We start from the raw sequence: 21,508 nt of genomic DNA, 5'->3' as shown, positions 1-21,508 counted from the left end.
TATACCTCATTCACTAGTTTCTTGACCTCCTCACACCTCCCTTTTTGTATTCCAGTTCAGATATTTAGTTCAGCAAGTCCTTACCCTCTATCATTCATCCTTACTCAACATCTTAACCTATAATAAATATATATTTTCCACCATTGTCATCCATATTTACATATTCTTATTAATCTTTTAACACCACTTATTTTCAATCCAACATCCCTTTAACATTCATTAATTTTACAGTATTTCTGTAGGTAGTCTTTAAATTTTTTCCATTCTTCTTCCACCGCCTCTTCTCCCTGGTCTCAGATTCTGCCAGTCATTTCTGCCAATTCCATGTATTCTATCACCTTCATCTGCCATTCTTCCAGAGTGGGTAGATCTTGTGTCTTCCAATACTTTGCAATGAGTATTCTTGCTGCTGTTGTAGCATACATGAAAAAAGTTCTGTCCTTCTTTAGCACCAATTGGCCGACAATGCCCAGAAGAAAGGCCTCTGGTTTCTTCAGGAAGGTATATTTAAATACCTTTTTCAGTTCATCATCTATTTTTTTTTGACCTGTTGCCGACGAGAGGTTTCCGTTTGCGATACCTAAATGGCCCATTAGCAGTATTAAGCCCCTGGATGCACCTATTATTCGTTGTACAACGTGTACTTTTGCCCGTGCCAATCTGATCCCCTTGGCACCAGGCAGCCACCTGCAATTCTGGCAGAGAAATGACTGCACTTTCTAAGGTACAGGGAACCAGCTTTCGTCTTCAAAACACATGAGGTCATCAAGCCCACCTCTTTCACCTCCTTTCATCCTACGTACTTCATTAGGTGCTGATTGCTTGCACGATGGGGATTAATTATTCCAATTAGCTTGGCAAAGGGGGGGTGCCAACATCCACCCACACAACTCCTTCCCTTTCATCTCTCATGACTGCATGTATCTGAGAGTTACTTAGAGCACACCCCATGCATGAGTTTCTCTTCCTCCTCTTGTGTGGTCCAAAGGGCGGTGCCTTTTAGGGAGATGAGCAATTCAGAGACTGAGGCTGTCTTCATGACAGGCCAGTTCAGATGATGCCTCTTAGCTAATCCGACCTCAGTGCAGGTTTGGAGCAAGAATGTTGATCCTGAACTGATTCCCACCACACCTAGGCAGGCCATTAAGAACACATCATCTTAACACCGGCAGCATAAATTCAACAGTGTAAAGGAGTTTTGATGGCTGCACTAATAGAATACTGAATGGTATAGTTTTTGTAAAATATGCAGGAATTTATGATATGTAAAATGAACCATGGAAAGAGAAGAAGGGAAGTCACAGATATCTTAAGGATGTAAAATGAGTATTTTAAATTGTAAAACAGAAAATTTAATAAAAAATATATTTAAATAACAACACATAGTATTTCCACAATGGTTAATTGGTTTCTGTTTTTGACATTTTAATGCGGTTTCTACTGCATGGTTTTATGTATTTCTGCTGTAAGCCATTTGATATTTTTAATGAATTTGCGGTTTATAAACATTTGCCTATCAATAAAACTGGTGAGGAAAACAAAATTCCTTAACTGTCAAAGATGAGGGTAAGAACATAAGGAGGGCTTCCTGGATCAGGCCAAGTGCCCACCCAATCCGGCATCCTGTTCTCACAGTGGCCAACCAGATGTTAGGATATAGTTCCGTTCCACCTTTAGAACTGGCATGTGGAGTTGTTTATGTCACATGTCTGTTTACTTCCAGCACAGTCTGCTGGGACCTTCCGTTGTATATAGCTTTTGCTTATGCTGCTTTGCTTGGACACGAAGGGAACAATTTTTTTTTTTACAACTTTTGTAAAAAAAGAAAAGAAAGGCAGAAGCCTTTTTATTAGGAATTATAGGTACCGACATTCCTTTTTTATTTTTTAAATATTTTATTAGTTTTTGACATATCATTTCCAACAATTATTAAACATACTTTTATATCTTATACAATTTTTTTTACTTCCATCAATCACATCTGAAAATTTTCCAATCTTTTCACTTAATATTTCTTATTTTCACTATTATATTTAAATCTCATAACTAATATATCTCATCTTTCTCTTCTTTGCAATATTTCATATGTGTCTCCTTACGAAACTTCTTGCAATCCTACTAGCGTAATTTGTTGATTACAGTTGCTTTTCACATAGTTCATATATGTCTTCCAATCTTCTGTAAATCTCTGGTCCTGCAGGTTTCAAATCCTTCCTGTCATTTTATCCAATTCTGCATAGTCCATGGTACCGACATTCCACAGGAACTGAAAAAAAAATTTTTATGTATGTGACAACAGCAGCATGGATGCTACTAACCCAGGGAAAGGATTCTTAATAAGGCAAGATTGCCTGCCAAACAGACAGGATGGTAGGAAGTGGAAGGGTTGACGCTCAGCCATCCCCATCCCATTCCCCTGCTTACCATGGAAGTTGCCATTAAAATAAGAAGAATAAGAATAAGAATATCTTTATTGTCATTGCCCCCTTTGGGGACAACGAAATTACTTGACTGCTCCATAAAAACACTAATTAAACAATACAATATAATACAGCAAGGGAGATTAGATGACTTTCAAAGTCCGGGCTTCCCATTCAGGGCCGAGATCGCTCTGGAGAAGAAGCTGTTCTTAAGACGACTCGTTCTTGTCTTCATCGACCTGTATCTCCGTCCCGACGGCAAGAGCTCGAAGAGACAGTGACCAGGATGCAATGGATCTTTTACTATGTCCAGTGCCTTCCTATGGCACCTTGTGGCATAAATCTGCTCTAAGGTGGAGAGTGGGCAGCCAACAATGCTCTCTGCTGCCTTAACAACCCTGCACAACCCCATCCTGTCCTGGGTAGTACAGTTTCCGTACCACACACATAAGCCATAAGTGAGCACGCTCTCAATGGCACAGTGATAGAAGGCAAGCAGCAGTTTCTGCGGAAGATGGTTTTTCCTTAGTATTCTCAAAAAGTACAGTCTCTGCTGCACCTTCTTCACAAGCCCCCTTGTGTTGACACTCCAGGACAGATCCTCTTGTAATTCAGTGCCCAGAAATCTGAACGTTGTTACCCTCTCCACACAGACCCCATCAATCAAAAGTGGCTGGATGTTGCTCTTCTGTCTCCTGAAGTCCACCACAAGCTCCTTTGTCTTCCTTGTATTTATGAGCAAATTGTTAGCTCTGCACCACTCTGTCAGCCGCTAGGGAAAGGGTATGCTTCTGTGTCTGGGAAAACCCAAGAGTACATGTAAGAGATTTTTGTTTCTTGTTATTTCTTACTTATTAAATTTCTATACCACCCACCCCTTTGCCTCCAGCATTTGTCAGGATGCCTTGACCTTGACCGGAGTTTTCTGTGATGCAAGCATGACTGGTGATCGCCTTTGATGCCTGAATCACAAGCCCCCTCTTTGTAGGATGCTGAGCTGTGGAGCGCTGTGGATGAGAGATGCTCCCAGAGATAAGGGCCACGAACACAGAGGCTGTTTGTGCACAGGGAGGGAGATGCAGAGGTGGCAGCAGGAACGGGCCAAGGCAGGACTGTGGAGGAGTCGGGGGAAAATCCCAGGCTCCTGTGGGAGGCCATTTGGATTCTGCTGGCCTCAGCTCCTTCCAGGGGTGGAGGGGAGGGTGCAGGGAGAAGAAGAAGAACAACAACAAAGCTCCGGTGGGGGAGGCGAAGTTGCCAGCAGGGTGGGGGCACAGCTGGGATGGCCATCTGTCATGGATGATTTAGCTGTGATTCCTGCATTGCAGGGGGTTGGACTAGATGACCCTGGGGTCCCTCCCAACTCTACAACTCTGAGAGCATTCACCTATCTAGCTCAGTCTTGGCAACACTGACTACTGGCATTTCAGACAGGAAATCTCTCCCAGCCTTGGAGGTGGTTAGGATTGAACCTAAAAAAATTTAGGGGTATTCTCATTTTGACTCAAGAAAACCACCATTTTATAGTTCAAATTGGGAGAAATAGATACAGTAGGACAAAAGGCTGCCATCGGGGTAGTAATAGAACTGATGATTCACCGTGCTAGAGAAGAAACTAAAAAAATAAAAATTTTAAGTTTCTTCTCCCATTCGATTCACAAACTGTTTAGGGGTATGTGTATCCCTACGTCCCCTCCAGAAGAAAAGCACTGGTCCTGCTGCAAGTTGAGTCACCAAGCTGAAAGAAGCAAGAGACGGACGGATCTGTCCACTGAGGTTTCTCTCAAGTCGTTGGTTGGTTTGTCTCAGCCAGACAGTCTGTTTATTGAGCATTCACCCTGCATTGATTCCATTTTATTGGTTGTTCCGTGGCATTTCACCCCGTGTTATGCCACATTATTGCTGCCCAGACGACCAAAGTGGAAACAAAGAAAGCCCGTGGTATGAAAATCTGCAATATTTCAGTGGGAAGTGACAGGTTGTGCACTGAAGCACCCCCCCCCCCAAAAAAATAAAAAATAAAAAAATATGCCGGCACAAAAAGTATGGAAAGCAGGATTGCGTGTGACTGCCCTGATGACCTCATGAGCACAAGTCATCAATGAAACGGAAGCCTGAAGGAGACCACTCTGATGGTGAAAACTTTGGAATTAATGCCAGTTGGGTGGATATTAAAGACATAGGAACCCTTCCAGAAGAAAACTTGGCCATTCTAATCCTGATGCTAAAATTCCAGTACCAAACAGTAACTATATTGATTAGTTTATTTATCCGGTGTACGTCAGGTAGAGATACCCACATGCTTGGCCACAATGAGTGGAGAGAAAAGAGGACTAATGGGGGGGGGGGAAAGGACTGTAGCTCAGTGGGTAGAGCATCGGCTTTGCATGCCAAAAGTTCCCTGTTCAATCCCTGGCATCTGCAGGAAGTGCTGGGAATGTCCCTTCTGAAACCCCGAAATGGTTTCAGCATTGATGATTTTACGCTAAGTGGACCAATGGTCTTTCTCTATCTAAGGCAACTTCCTGTGTTCCTGTGACTGAGAGGGGAGGGGACAGGTCCTGTCAAACTCCACCCACAAGTGCAGACAACAAGCGGTGGAATAACAATGAACACCCATGGGTGGAAAAACAGGAATGTGTGGACACTTAACATGCCAAACCCACACACAGAAAAGCTGGATCTGTGTGGCTTGTTTCAGATCTAATGTCCCTGTCCGGAAGCACCCAAGGTTAATTTTTTTATATGCTGCCCTGGGCTTTCTCTCGACTTCTGTCCAGGAATCTTCCCAGTCAATTGAATGCACATGGCAGAGAGTTAACGCTTCCTTGTCTTAGGTGACACAGTTGCTGCAACACAGTGCTGTTTTTCTGGAAAAAGAGGTGCCAGAAGAATTCACTATTAATGCCTCCCTTGTTCTCTTATAATGGCAATGGTGCCCACCTGAGAGGTGCTGGAACTGAGTTCAGGCTGGGGGAAAAGCCCTGCTTCTCCATCTCTGGAGACCTATGCACACAAATTGAGGGTCTAGGGCAGGGGTAGGCAAACTAAGGCTCGGGGGCTGGATGCGGCCCAATTGCCTTCTCAATCCGGCCCACGGACGGTCCAGGAATCAGCGTGTTTTGACATGAGTAGAATGTGTGCTTTTATTTAAAATGCGTCTCTGAGTTATTTGTGGGGCATAGGAATTTGTTCATTTTTTCCTTCAAAATACAGTCCGTACCCCCCACATGGTCTGAGGGACGGTGGACCGGCCCATGGCAGGAAAAGGTTGCTGACCCCTGGTCTAGGCATCTATTCCTAGTCCTGAGCTATATGGAGCAGTTGCAGCAACTGGGCACACCACTCTCCCCCACCCAGGGGGTTTAGTTTCCTATGTATTCCACACCAGTGCTAGAGACTTTGCCATCCTTGTAATATTGGCTTTATGTACAAATAAACAAGCAGGGCAATAGCCGAGGCCAACAGGCAGCATATTTCCTGTCCTCTGCATCAGATTGCCAGGGAGCCATTTGTGCAGCTGCTTCCTGCAAGGCTGCACCCCAGTTTACAACAAATGATGGCCACCAAGTTGGATGGTATTTAAAAGGAGTTTAGACAAATCCACCAGTGATAATGGCATACTATGCCTCTGAATGGTGGGACGTGGGTGGCGCTGTGGGTTAAACCACAGAGCCTAGGACTTGCTGATCTGGTCGGCTGTTCGAATCCCTGTGACGGGGTGAGCTCCTGTTCCTCGGCCCCTGCTCCTTCCAACCTAGCAGTTCGAAAGCACGTCAAAGTGCAAGTAGATAAATAGGTACCGCTCCAGCGGGAAGGTAAATGGTGTTTCCATGCGCTGCTCTGGTTTGCCAGAAGCGGCTTAGTCATGCTGGCCACATGAGCCAGAAGCTGTACGGTAGCTCCCTCGGCCAATAAAGCGAGATCAGCGCCACAACCCCAGAGTCGGCCACGACTGGACCTAATGGTCAGGGGTCTCTTTACCTTTACCTATGCCTCTGAATACCAGTTGCTGCAGGGCGAGAGGACTGCTGTGCTCAGGTCCTGCTTTCAGAGTGTCCATAGGCATCTGGTTAGCTCCTGTGAGAACAGAATGCCAGACTAGATAGGACATTGATAAGTGTGGTATAGTGGTTAGAGTGTTGGGCTAGGGCCTGGGAGTCCTGGGTTCTAATCCCCACTTGACCATGAAGCTCACCTTGGGCCAGTCACTGCCTCTCAACCTAAACTTCCACACAGCTGCTGTGAGGGTTAAAGGAGGAAAGGGGAACAGTGTACACCACCTGGAGCTCCTTGGAGTGTAAATGCAACCAGTGCTTTTCCCCCCTTAAAAAATATATGTTTAGGGGTACGCTCATTTTGACTCAAGAAAATCAACATTTTATAGTTCAAATCGGAGGAAATAAATACAGTAAATGGACAAAAGTACAAAGATTCACAAAAGGTTTAGGGGTATGCATACCCCTATGTTCCTCCAGAAAAGCACTGAATGCAACAACGATGATGATGATGATGATGATGATGATGATGATGATGATACTCATCTGACTGGCTTGCCCCACTCTGGGTGGCTCCCAACAAAAATAGTAAAAATACAATACAACATCAAACACTAAAATCTTCCCTAATAAATTAACTCTGCCTGGAAGAATTCAACATTCAGTCTGCCTTTCCCTTTGCCAATCTCCAAGGGGGGTGGGGGTGTTGTCAGTTCCCCTCTGCCTCCTCCCTTTCAGCTGGAAATGCATCTTCTCCAAATTCTGATGGGCATCTCTCAAAACATTCAGGCGAGATCCCCAGCTATCACAAGGCCATCTCTTGGCATTTAGCTCCTGTTGATGAAGCATCAGCCACCCACTCGCTCCTATTAGCCTGCAATCAGCCCTGACAAAGGCATATTTGGGAGGTCCTGCTGTTCTCTCAGATATATCTAGATATCTCCACCAGTTAATGCCAGGGCCCATTGAGAGCAGAGGTGCCCCTGACGCATGAATGAAGGTGTCGCTTTACACATCCAGGTCCCCAGGAGAGGAATCTAGGGAACGGCCCATTCACAAAAGCAGCAGGAGGCCTTCACACTCCCTCTCCCTTCCTCATGCCACAAGCTGTGCCAAGAATGCAAGTTCTTCAGCAGCATTTATTCTTGTGTGCATAGACATGGATGGGCCTGGCAGTTGTGTAAGATCTTACAAGGGCAGGAGAAAGCTCTGCATGTAGAACACCCCATTCACAAGACCTGGGCACATTAGGTTAAGAAGGATCTCGATAAAAATTGATCCTGAGAGGTTAAAAAAAGGACAAGCCAAACCACTACTAAGGGCTTTGGGTCACATGCTGAACAGATCTGGCCTGGTCAAACAATAGCTGGGAGTTGGGAGTGTCCACAGTTGGCAAGTCAAGGAAGGGGGCATTTCAAACAGCTGCAGTTCAAGAATCCATACTGGTGGAAACAAAACTAAGAAATTTTAAAGGCTAACCCCTTCTAAATCTGCAGGTGTTTAAAGTACTACAACGCTCTGGCTGCATACACATGAGAATTTATTCCAGAATCAACAGAGCCCTCAGTTCTTGTTCTTTCTACAGAGTCCTCACACAAGCTAGATCTACTGTGTAATTTATTTTTTAGCTCCCATAAGCGCTTCTTGAGCAATTGGCTCAAGCAATTGGCTCAGATTGATTATGCATTGACTCTCAGTGTGCCCATCTGAAAACAGATGGAAACAGGCATAGGCAGTCCCAGCAATGTTGTGTATCCACACCTGTACAATAACATTGATCACAATTATTGCTTCCTATTTCATTCACCTGAGGCATGTACAGAGAGGAAAAGGGATGGATAGCCTGGCCAAGGGGAGAGTTTTCAAATGCATATCAAGTAACTAGTTTGTTAAGTGTGCTTGTTAAGTGCTTGCTAAGTTCTTAAATGTGCTGGGAACAGGTGGTTCTGTGATGGAAATAGAGACCTCCTAATAACTCTCTTGCCAACACCTTGTCACCTTGACACCTTGTCACCTTGCCTACAAAGGTCCGTATAGTTAAGGTTATGCTTTTCCCAGTAGTGATGTATGGAAGTGAGAGCTGGACCATAAAGAAGGCTGATCGCCGAAGAATTGATGCTTTTGAATTATGGTGCTGGAAGAGACTCTTGAGAGTACCATGGACTGCAAGAAGATCAAACCTCTCCATTCTGTTTTTTTTTATAAAAAAAAATAATATTTATTAAACATTCAAAAACTTCAAAAATTTAAACATAAAATACAAAAACCAAAAAACACTACAAAATACAAAACCAAACACATAGAAATACACAATACACAATACACAATACACAATAAAAAACAGTTAACAGAATAGGAAAAAAGAAAAAAAATAAACACCAAAAAAGAGAACAAATAAAAGAAGATTAGTGTTTCCATATCTTATATCTCATTCACTAGTTTCTTGACCTCCTCACACCTCCCTTTTTGTATTCCAGTTCAGATATTTAGTTCAGCAAGTCCTTACCCTCTATGACATTGAAATGCCATTCCATACCCCTCACCCCATTTTATTCCCCATTTCAATGAAAAACCGGATCATCTATTTTTTGTGTTTTTTGTTTTTTTAAAATAATATTTATTAAACAATCAAAAGCTTCAAAAATTTAAACATAAAATACAAAAACCAAAAAAGCTACAAAAATAGGAAAATACAAAACAAAACACATAGAAGTACACAATAAAAACAGTTAACAGAATAGAAAAAAGAAGAAGAAAAAACACCAAAAGAGAAAGCAGAAAAAAAAATAGTATTCTCATATCTTATACCTCATTCACTAGTTTCTTGACCTCCTCACACCTCCCTTTTTGTATTCCAGTTCAGATATTTAGTTCAGCAAATCCTTACCCTCTATCATTCATCCTTACTCAACATCTTAACCTATAATAAATATATATTTTCCACCATTGTCATCCATAATTACATATTCTTATTAATCTTTTAACTAACACCACTTATTTTCAATCCAACATCTCTTTAACATTCATTAATTTTACAGTATTTCTGTAGGTAGTCTTTAAATTTCTTCCAGTCCTCTTTCACCACCTCTTGTCCCTGGTCTCAGATTCTGCCAGTCATTTCTGCCAGTTCCATGTAGTCAATCACTTTCATCTGCCATTCTTCCAGTGTGGGTAAATCTTGTGTCTTCCAATACTTTGCAATCAATATTCTTGCTGCTGTTGTTGCATACATAAAAAAAAGTTCTGTCCTTCTTTGGCACCAATTGGCCGACTATGCCCAAGAGAAGGGCCTCTGGTTTCTTCAGGAAGGTATATTTAAATACCTTTTTCATTTCATTATAGATCATCTCCCAGAAAGCCTTAATCTTTGGGCACGTCCACCAAAGGTGAAAGAATGTACCTTCAGTTTCTTTACATTTCCAACATTTATTATCGGGCAAATGATAGATTTTTGCAAGCTTGACTGGTGTCATGTACCACCTATATATCATTTTCATAATATTCTCTCTTAAGGCATTACATGCCATAAATTTCATACCAGTGTTCCACAACTGTTCCCAGTCAGCAAACATAATGTTATGTCCAACATCTTGTGCCCATTTAATCATAACAGATTTAACCGTCTCATCCTGAGTGTTCCATTTTAACAGCAAGTTATACATTCTTGAAAGTATCTTTGTTTTAGGATCTAAGAGTTCTGTTTCCAACTTTGATTTTTCCACCTGGAAGCCAATTTTTTTGTCTAAATTAAAGGTCTCTCTTATTTGATAATAGTGAAGCCAATCTCACACTTTATCTTTTAGTTTCTCAAAACTCTGCAATTTCAGTTTGTCTCCAAACCTCTCCATTCTGAAGGAAATCAGCCCAGAGTGCTCACTGGAAGGACAGATCCTGAAGCTGAGACTCCAATACTTTGGCCACCTCATGAGAAGAGAAGACTCTCTGATGTTGGGAAAGATGGAGGGCACAAGGAGAAGGGGATGACAGAGGACAAGATGGTTGGGCAGTGTTCTTGAAGCTACTAACGTGAGTTTGACCAAACTGCAGGAGGCAGTGGAAGACAGGAGTGCCTGGTGTGCTCTGGTCCATGGGGTCACAAAGAGTCAGACATGACTAAACGACTAAACAACAACAACAACAACTCCTCTCACCACCTTTAGCAAACTACAGTTCTAGGATCTTTTGGAGGGAAGCCCTGGCTGTTAAAGTACTGTAAGAGATTATCTGGGGAAATTTTTACTTGTGACACCATACCCTACAGCAGGGGTCAGCAAACTTACCGCACCTCGGGCCAGTGTCTCCAGTGCCAATCACGTAGCGGGCAGAGGGCGGGGAGCGCGTGCCCATATGTGTGCACACACGCTATTTCCGGCACACTTCCGGGTCGGAGGAGCACCGGAAATAGCTTGTGCTCATGTGCATGGGCCTCCTCCGACCCAGATGTGCACCGAAAATAACGCTTGCACATGCGCACAAGCTATTTCCAGTGTTCCTCTGACCAGGAAGTGGGCAGCCGCGTAGCGCAGTGCCGGTAAGAGTGGACGGTGGCAGCAGGCGGCAGTCACTGTGGGCCGGATAAACAAGTCCCTTTGGCCTTATCCAGCCCATGGACCTTAGTTTGGGGACCCCTGCCCTACAGAGTATCACAGGGTGGTCATCTGAAAACGGGCATTTTCTGCCATTTCCCCTGCACTCTGGAATACACATTCCTCTGCCAAACATCATCCATCAGTTGCTTCAGATATCTTGTGAAGACATATCATTTGATTAGGCTTTTCCTGATGCACGAAACTTGATCATATTGTTGAGGAATTCCTATTTTTAATAATACGGCTTGTTTTTATTTAGGAACCGTTTTGTGATACTGATCTGCTTGTTTTTATTTTGTAATTTTGTATTAATATATTTTTAAAATATTAAGCACTTTGGAGTTGCCTTTAAATAAACAAACAAGAAAACAAAGCAGGCAGATTTGGTCTCTTGTGCAACAAGCCTGTTTCGCCCCCCCCCCCCAAAAAAAGATCAGGCTTTGCAATAAGGAATGAAAGTGACAGGCAAATGCACTGGGAAGCAGGAGATAACAACTGCTTGATGAAACACCAGCTCTGTAAACAGTACTGCCTTAAAATGCAAGGAGGCATTCTTTTTCTCAATTAGGATCAAAACTGGGTTGCACTTCCTAAGAAACAGCAGACTAGATGTGGTTAACCTTGTGTGAGCTCTGCTTCCCAAACCAGTGGTGGGAACACACTGGATGTGGAGTAAACAAGACTGTGTCCACAGCCATCATATAACCTCTCCACAAACAGTGGTAGCTGGTACCCATTGGGAGTGATAGGGTGAAAGGAGCCAGAGCCAAGGCCAGACCAGACGGAACTGGCAAATTCTGCTTTTGAACTGGCAAATTCTACTTTTGTCCCTATCCTTCTCCCTCCTGAATTCCACAAGGACAGTGATGGGATTGAGCCGTGTTAGTGTTATAAATTTAATATACATAAAATGATGTGCTCAAATGCATTGTCTTTAAAAAGTTGTAATGGAAAGTTTGCCTTGGGTAAAAAGGTTCCACTCTGGCAAAAGCGTCGGAGAAGGCTGGAATTTTCCCATTAGATTGAGATAAGCTACTTTTGATGACTCATTTCTGGAAACACAAGCTGCAGAGTTCTCACAGCAGGGAGGTGAAACTTGAGAAGGCAGCTTGTGCCTTTTGTAGATAGCTGGTGGCTGCAAGTTCTGTGATGATGAACAAGCTTAGGCTCTAGTTCTGGGACCAGAGAGAGGAAAGTTTGCTGAACTGCATAAAGGACTGAAACTTATTGCTTGTTTGCTATGTGTTACTTTGTTATTTTGCAACATTTATCTTATTGTAGCTAGTATTTAAGAAAAGCTTTGAAGCACATTCTTGTGGTGGAGAGAATTCCTTTTTACACAAAGCTCCAGATCAGGGATTGTGCTGAAATACTCTGACAAGGAGGAGGGATTACTGAAGCAGTATATTTGATGCACTTTAGAGCATGTAAAAGTGCTATAAAAATTAAGCCTTATTCTCAGCCCTGAGATCGCAGGTCTCCGGCTGTACTGGTGTTTGCAAATTCCCTTTCTTCCTTGGTGAACCTCAAGGTGGCATATATGGGCTTCTCAGGCTGCCTTGCATCCAGGAGGACCTGAATTCCAGGTGCTGTCCAGGCTCAGATCTGCCTAGCTTCAGAGAGGTGTGTACGTCTTGCACCTTTGAGACACATTCTTTGTCCCAGTTGAGAAACCACCGAGTATCATTAAAGGGAAGGGGGAGAGGAAGGTTACCAAGGTGGGTCAAGGTTTGTAGGAAAGAGACAAGAACCAGATTCAGCAGGTCGGATACAGGCTGGATGTTGCTTCTCTACCATAAATCCATTATATTTGTGATGCTATAGTGGGAAGAGGTAAAGTCCACATGAAGAATGGGGTGGTGCATTTCAGGTCCCAGCCAGCAGCAGGCAGGACACGGGTCCACTCTGTGTGTGTGTGTGTGTGTGTGTGTGTGTGCGTGTGTGTGCGTGTGTGTGTGTGTGAGAGAGAGAGAGAGAGAGAGAGGGAGGGAGGGAGGGAGGGAGGAAAAGTAAGGCAGGCTTGAAAATCAAGGCATCCACATGCACTAAGCTACCTCTCCACTACTGGGCCAAATGGCTCACATTTTAAAAAATTAAAAATAAAACTGAATACATATTTGGATAGACAACATGAAAGTTTTTCTCTCTAAAGAGCTTTTTACATGCATGTTAACTGCAGCTAGGATTTCAACAGCCCAGCAGTGGAAAACCTTGGAAAACATACATTTGTCTTTGCGGTATAGGAACTTATGGACTAGAGCTATGGTGGAAAAAACAACAATACATAAACTGCCCATGTTTCAAGGGGGTGGAGGATCCAGGTCACTCGTCTGTCATCTGATGGGATTTTCATTTCACTTTGAATTGATGCAAAAGAAGAAAAAGAAGCCATAATAAAAACATAACTTTAAAACAAACTTATATCAAAGAAAGTAATATTCAATAATCCATTAACATATAATAGTACATAATAAAATTAAATACCAGCAAACAGCAATTAAAGAGAAATTCACTCTTAACAATGGCAACATATGATTGCTAAACTGTAATCAATAAAAATGACAGCAAGACACAATGCGTAAAATACCACCGGATGTACAAAACCATGTATAAGAATCACATTGAGAAACAAAGGCAGGTTTGCTTGGTCTAAGTTATGATGTAATACCCTGCTACCGCATTTTTGGGTTGTTCATAATAGCAATAAAGGAAATTTCAAAAGCCCCAATTTTGTTTTTCAGTGACAACCCGCCTTCCTTTCCACCAAATGCTACAAGGGGGCACACTTTCTCCTTCTTTCCAAATTGCCATTTGTTTTGTTTCGAGGCACTAGCCTCAGGAGCAACAGTTGAGGGGCTGCTACTGCTGCCCCTCATAATCTGCAGCCTGAAGTCGTTGCTTCACGCTACCTAATGGTAGGGATGGTTCCACCTATGTTCACAGGGAGAAATTCAAGAAGCAGGAAGCTATCTACGTCAAGGCCAGCTTTTGCAAAATATCCTGGTATTTCATAATTCAGATTACACAGCTCAAGTACATATGCCTTTCCCTGGTTGCAGGATCCCAGGCTCCCCGGCTGCAGTCAGAGCGATGGCTTCCTTATCGATGGAAGAAAAAGGGGACAGATAGAACCCAGCCCCATCCTTTCGTACCAACCAAGACGGCCGCCATGACCTTGGCTCGAGGTGGAAATCCATGGAAACAGACACACTAGATGTGTCATAAAGCAGAGCTTATTTACAAAGAAAACAGGAACTGGCGAGACCTGAATTTAAGTAAGAAGCTGTTAAGACATACTGCGTAGGTTTCATCTAGAAACAAAAGCTGGAAAAGCAAACAAATCTCTTTAAACTTCTGCTTTATTGATGTGGGCTTGAAAAGTCTAGTCTAGTCTATGCATGGGGTTTATTTTGCCTCTCCCCAGAGACTCCCAAGGCCCAAATGTGTCCTTTCTCCAGGGATTAGCCTGCGTCTCATTGTCACCTGGGGTAAGAGGCTAAAGCACATCCCATAACTGCATCCGCCCTGCCCATCTTCCCCCCTCCCTCCCTTCATTTGCCTACGCTGGACTAGGGATGGGCAAGAATGTCAATCACAGTTTCTCATTTTTGCAACTCTTACATTCAGTTCTCCACATTTCCTCATGCTTGGTTTTGTTATGCTTATGATGGTGACAATTTCAAAACTTCTCATGAAAGTTCACCAGCATTTTGATGTGAATCTCTCCCACCAAGCACATCTTCGCACAAACACTTTGCCTCCTATACAGATTTCCAACGTCTTTTTTGGGTATGTTACTTTCAGCAAGATGTGCGCTATGTTTATTTATTGCGTTCCTATCCCACCTTTTTCTCTAAGGGCCCCAAGGTTCTCCACCTCCCTCACACAACAGCCCTGTGATAGAATTGTAGAGCTGGAACGGACACAAAGGAATCCCAGGTCAAGCATCCTTGACAGATGTCTCCTGGGATTTTGTGGGACTCCAAATCCCATCAGCTCCAGCCAGGATGGCCAATGGTCAGGAATGATGGTGTCTGGAGGGTCAACTGTTCTAGAGAAAAAGAATTAAATGCTCCCTCCCTGCTGCCTCCGTGGTCCTCCTCTTCCTCTAGGAATGGTGCCTGGTTTCTCCATATCAGTGACACAACAGTGGAGTACCTGTAGGTCTCATGGACACTAAGCCGAGGAGGCACCATCTCAAAGCCAGGTAAGCAAGGCACTAGACTCTGGGAAGGAGACGTGAGGCTCTGACAGGGTCCTAGAGTCCCCCTGCCTCTTCCCCAAAGCCTACTTAGTGCTTTCCCAGCTTTGCGTATGAGGTGAGGGGGCTATAGGACCCTACCGGAGGCCCCCCACCTCCTTCCCAAAGCTCAGGGCCTCCTTAGCCACCTTTGGAAAGCTGCACAAGGGCTGGAAGCAGACAAATTGTGGCCTCGCACAGGGCGCCATAGTACCAAAGTCTGCCACTGCCCTGCAGCCCTCCCCCAAGCTGCTCCCACCTGTCTCACCCCAGATGTTATGTTTGATGCCAAGTGTGGGGCAGGTAAAGATGTAGCTCCCACCAGCTTTGCAGCCACCTGGTGAAACCCAGCGCATATGCAAGTGGATGGTGCTGGTGAAAGGTTGTGCTTGAGATCAGGTGATTGGTGCCACCTGCAAACTTGGGGCTCAGCTACATTAGTTAAACAGCAACATTTTGTATTTGTTATAAACATGCAGCACCATATGGCGCCAGAGAGCAAACAAATTCTCTATGTGATTTTTACATAGCGTTCTTCCTCTCCTTTTGTTATAACAATTTAATTTCTGACTTATTTATAGCAGTTTCCCCCCTGTGTGTAGATCCACCCTCAGTAAAAAAAGAAGGGAGGGGGAGGTAAGGATTCCACAAACAAAACCATAACAAAGATGTGTGTCTTAATTACATCCACATTACTCTTTATATCGGTCCTTGAGGTTTTGTTAAATATGATTAGAAAGGACCAAGAGGTTAAAAGTATACAAGTGGGAGCTAAACAGTACAAACTGAAAGCATTCGCTGATGATTTAGTATTGACTTTACAGGAGCCAGAATCTAGTACTAAAAGGGTTTTGGAACTGATTCAAGAATTTGGACAGGTAGCAGGTTTTAAGTTGAACAAGATGAAAATTAAGGTTTTAGAGAAAAATTTAACTGTGTATGAGAGAGAGAAGTTTCAGGAGGAGACAGGTCTAACACTGGTTAAGAAAGTGAAATACTTGGGGGTTAACATGACTGCTAAAAATGTGAATTTATTTAAGGATAATTATGAAAAATGTTGGATTGAAGTGAAAAAGGATTTAGAAATATGGACAAATTTGAAGTTATCTTTGTTAGGCCGAATTGCTGTGATAAAAATGAATGCGCTGCCAAGAATGCTGTTTCTGTTTCAAACATTGCAAATTTTGGATAAGATGGATTGCTTCAAGAAGTGGCAGAAAGATATTTCCAGATTTGTCTGGGAGGGCAAGAAGCCTCGAATAAAATTTAAGATACTAACTGATGCCAAAGAAAGAGGTGTATTTGCCCTGCCAGACCTTAAACTCTACTATGAATCAGCTGCTTTTTGCTGGCTGAGAGAATGTCTGCTTCTTGAAAACACTGATGTGTTGGACCTAGAAGGTTTCAATAATGTATTCGGTTGGCACGCATACTTGTGGTACGATAAGGTAAAAGCACACAAAGCGTTTAAAAATCATATTGTTAGGAAAGCATTGTTTAATGTCTGGATAAGATATAAGGACTTGTTGGAAAGGAAAACCCCAAGATGGTTCTCACCAATGGAAGCAAAGGCACAGAAAAAACTCAGTATGGAGGCCAAATGGCCGAAATATTGGGAAATTCTGGAACAAGATGGAGACAGATTAAAATTGCAGAGTTTTGAAAAATCGAAAAATAGAGTGTGAGATTGGCTCCATTATTATCAAATAATGGAGACATACAATTTGGATAAAAAGTTGGTTTCCAGGTGGAAAAATCAAAATTGGAAACAGAATTGTTAGAACCAAAAATTAAGAATTTGTCAAGAATGTATAACTTGCTGTTGAAATGGAACACTCAGGATGAAATGGTGAAATCAGCTATGATTAAATGGGCACAAGATGTTGGACATAACATAATGATGGCTGACTGGGAACAGTTATGGACCCTAGGCATGAAATTCACGGCATGTAATGCCTTAAGAGAAAATTTAATGAAAATGATTTATAGGTGGTACATGACACCAGTCAAGCTTGCAAAAATTTATCATTTGCCCGACAATAAATGTTGGAAATGTAATGAGACTGAAGGTACTTTCTTTCACCTTTGGTGGACATGCCCAAGGATTAAGACATTCTGGGAGATGATCTATAATAAAATGAAAAAGGTATTTAAATATACCTTCCTGAAGAAACCAGAGGCCTTTCTCCTGGGCATGGTCGGCCAATTGGTGCCAAAGAAGGATAGAACTTTTTTATGTATGCAACTACAGCAGCAAGAATACTCATCGCGAAGTATTGGAAGACACAAGATTTACCCACCCGGGAAGAATGGCAGATGAAGTTGATGGACTATATGGAATTGGCAGAAATGACTGGCAGAATCCGAGAGCAGGGAGAAGAGTCGGTGGAAGAAGATTGGAAAAAGTTTAAAGACTATTTACAGAAATATTGTAAAATTAATGAATGTTAGAAAAATGTTGGAATGAAGTTATATGGCTTTAGTAGAAATGTTATAAGGAATTAAGTATAAATAGATTAATAGAGAATTAAAGGGAAAAATAAGGTTAAAATGTGTTAAGATAATTATAGGATAGAAAACAGAGGAAGATGGAAAGGAATTGCTGAAACAACTAATAGAAGTGGAATACAAAAAGGGAGGTGTGAGGAGGTCATGGAAATAAGTGAATGAAAGATTGAAACTATTTGACGTGTTTTAAATTGTTTTTGTTTTTTTTTCTTTGTTTAAATTGTTTTTGTTAGTTTAGTGTTAGGTATTGTTTTTGTATTGTATTGTTTATCTTTTTTTCTATGTAATGTCTAAATTGTTGGAAAGTAATAAATATTATTTTTTTAAAAAAAAATTACATCCACTTCATTAACCTCAGTTTGGCCCACGGTCTTGAGTAGCTGACTAGGCTAGGCTCCAGCCTCAGGGCCAAAGTACATGTGGGAGCCATTAAGGATCAGTGTGACCCTGCAGAGCTGGCTCTTATCAGGGGAAGAGGCTGGCAAGAAGCTGACTGACTTGCTGCTGAAACACACATCTCTGTGTTATCCAGGAAGTGGTTATTGCCTCCCTGGAAGCCATAGCAGCTGAGAGGAGGAAGAGACTAAGGCTGTGTCCTCACACTCCTGTTTCCTGTGCCCTCTTTGCACTTCCAGTGCTGGGTTTTTAAACCCGTGTTCACACGACATTATCCCAAATGCGCATGTATCTTGTACTTTCTATTGTAATAAAATAGCACTGCTTGATGCGTCGTTTCTCAAACTGTCCTCACATGGATTGTGCTGTTTTCAATTCACCTCTAGAACAAGGTAGCATTCAACCACACATTACAAACATATGGCTAGGGATCCCGAGCACCCTTAACAAGCCACAGTTCCTGGGATTCTCCCATGTGCTTTAAATGTTCTTTTAGATATACGGTGTGTGAGAGACCAAAAGTATGGACGCCTTTGCATGGGGTAAATACATTCCTGGCCATCAATAACTCCCCCCCCCCATGTGTACACAGAAACAAATCAGAGACAACTGAAGGTGAAATCCTAACCCTGTCTACTCAGAAGTAAGGGGGTTAGGACTGGAGCAGCTTTAATCCTGTAGAGAGGGGGGAGAAGAGATATAAAAGCATCCATGCTCTCTGTTCAGCTATACCAGCACTTGCTTTGGGCTTGGCTCCTATTGCTGTTGTCAGGTTTCTCCTGCATATATTCATATGGTTTTAATTGAGGAAATGCAATAAAGCAGATTTCTGGTTCAGTTATGACTCCAACGTAACTTCAGGCCATCAGCCACAGCATCTCCTGACACCTTATTTTCTTTTCCTTTTTTAAAGACAGCTATTGCGGAAGGGTTAACCCTTTCTCCACACTATTTTCCTCAATGGAAATTTACCCTCTCTTTTCCCTTTCTTTATTTTTCATTCATGATAGGGATATGAGGCTCACGTTGCAAGGCGGGCATAATTTTACACCACCTGGTACCACCAGACCTCTAGCCAAGCAGGAAGGCAGTATAAGAATGAATGAATGAATCTTTATTTGCGTCAGCCATCGGCCATAGCAATAAAACAACAATACGATATACAAAGAGTAGGAATAAAAAGTGAATTACCTGTATATAAAATACATTTTAGGGTTTTGAATCAATAGGAGGGCAGTGTAAAGCTCATGAGTCTGGGGTTTCTCTGGGCCTCAAGGCTGCAAGCAAAGGCACACCCCTTTCCCTTCTGCTTGCTCAGATGAGCCATAGCCAACCAGCATGTACAATGGACACCTCTCAAGTAGGCCATGGTTCACGGCCAGGCTCCTGCAATAGAACATTTTGTTTCTTTATGTTATTGTTCTCAATTGTCCCACCTACAACCATACTTTGTTAGCTTTGTGAATTGCATGCCATTCACAGGGCAGATATGGGCTGTTTTCTCGCCAAAGGATCAGCTTTCACCTTCCTTCTGAGTTGCTGCATTAGCAACCTCCCTGGGACGTGAGCCTGGGCAGTGCGTGTGGAAGTCCTGGGCTGCCCAGACAATAAGATCTCCCTGTCAACCACACTGATGGGGTCCAAAGGAAAGCAGAGCAATACATCTGGCACCAGATTGGCTGCAGGAGTTGCTGGAAGGAGGTGACAAGGTGCCATCTTAAGAGACTCCTTGATTATTAGCCAGGATGGGCTAATAGGAGTGAGCTCCCGTTGCTCGGTCCCTGCTCCTGCCAACCTAGCAGTTCGAAAGCACGTCAAAGTGCAAGTAGATAAATAGGTACCGCTCCAGCAGGAAGGTAAACAGTGTTTCCATGTGCTGCTCTGTTTCGCCAGAAGTGGCTTAGTCATGTTGGGCACATGACCCGGAAGCTGTACGCCGGCTCCCTCAGCCAATAAAACGAGACGAGCGCCGCAACCCCAGAGTCGGCCACAACTGGACCTAATGGTCAGGGGTCCCTTTACCTTATGTGAGGAAGTACTTTCCTTTAGGCTCTTCTAGCCTTTGGACATAGTCATCTTTCTGTTTTAATGAGCAGGTAGTCCGAGCTGCATCTTCTGGTGTGCTTTTATTGACTATTGCTCCTGCGTTACAGGCCACGGCTGAAATTGCCTTGACTGGCTTTGCATTTTGAAGTTTATGGTTTTATTGTGTTCTCGGGAAGAGCAAGCAGCTCCCTTAAGGAGTCAGGCAGGCGAGAAGTCAAGGGAACAAATTTGGGGAGTTTCTCGGAATGCCAGCAGACCTGACTTCCCCCTTTTACACATTAACAGCCCAGCCATCTGTCTGCCACCAGTGCAAATTGCTGACGAAGTCATTTCCAAAATACTGGAGCTATGTGTGGAAGCAGAATCAAGTAAGGCAGAGACAGAAGGTGAAACGTAGTGGGATGGGCAGGATCCAAAACATGCTGGATTGTCAGAAACCTACAACTTGGCAGATTCCCTGAAACCATGGGTGTAGGCAAGGGTGATGCCCGTGCCAGAAGCCCCTCCAAATATGACCCTCATCACAATTTGTTTTGGTTTGCTGTATTTTATTTTATTTTATTTCATGCACCGAATATGTTAGCGGCAAAGTGGGACATTAGTAAGGTCAGAAAACATAACATGGCTGGTTGCAAGGTGTTACGTACTGAGTTGAATAGGATCCAAAAGCCAGCAGTATGATTGGTCCTAGGACAATAGGATTCAGAATGCAGCAGTCTGATTGGCTCTAGAACAATAGGATTCAGAATGCAGCAGTCTGATTGGTCCACAGGAGCCACCCAATCCAGCTCCAGGTAGAAGTGAATCCGCAACCTGATTGGCCTACAGGTGAATCCAGGAATTAGCCAATCATGTGGGGCCCATTGTGGAAATAATGTATTTAAAGCAGACATTCTCGGGGAGCTTCCATTCCTCCTCACCACTATGAGATGAATAAAGAGCATGAAATCCACTCTCGACTCCGAGTATATTTCACAAGCCATGCAGGGAAGGATAAATTATTTTGTTTTGTAAAGAGTCGAGAAATAAGCAGCCATTTGCAAAAAACAAAACAAAACCCAAAAGGGGGCAGTGCCAATTCTATTAAAGATCTGACCATTCTCCAGATCCTGTACTGCTGCCTGAATCCCCAAATTCAGAATTTGACCATTCCTGGCCTAGAAGAGCTTGAAGGTTCAACAACTTTTGAAGGGAGGGGAAACATTCCCAGGGCATCAATTTGTAGCTCTCCCCCTAAACCTCCATGTAGAAAAAAGGACAGGAGATGAACCTGCAGGAACAGGCCAATGGCATCCTATTCTCACAGTGGCG

The sequence above is a fragment of the Podarcis vaucheri genome (genome assembly GCF_965113315.1).
Source record: "Podarcis vaucheri genome assembly, chromosome: 5".
NCBI lineage: Eukaryota > Metazoa > Chordata > Lepidosauria > Squamata > Lacertidae > Podarcis > Podarcis vaucheri.
The sequence above is the reverse complement of the archived record's forward strand: the minus strand, read 5'-3'. Positions refer to the sequence as shown.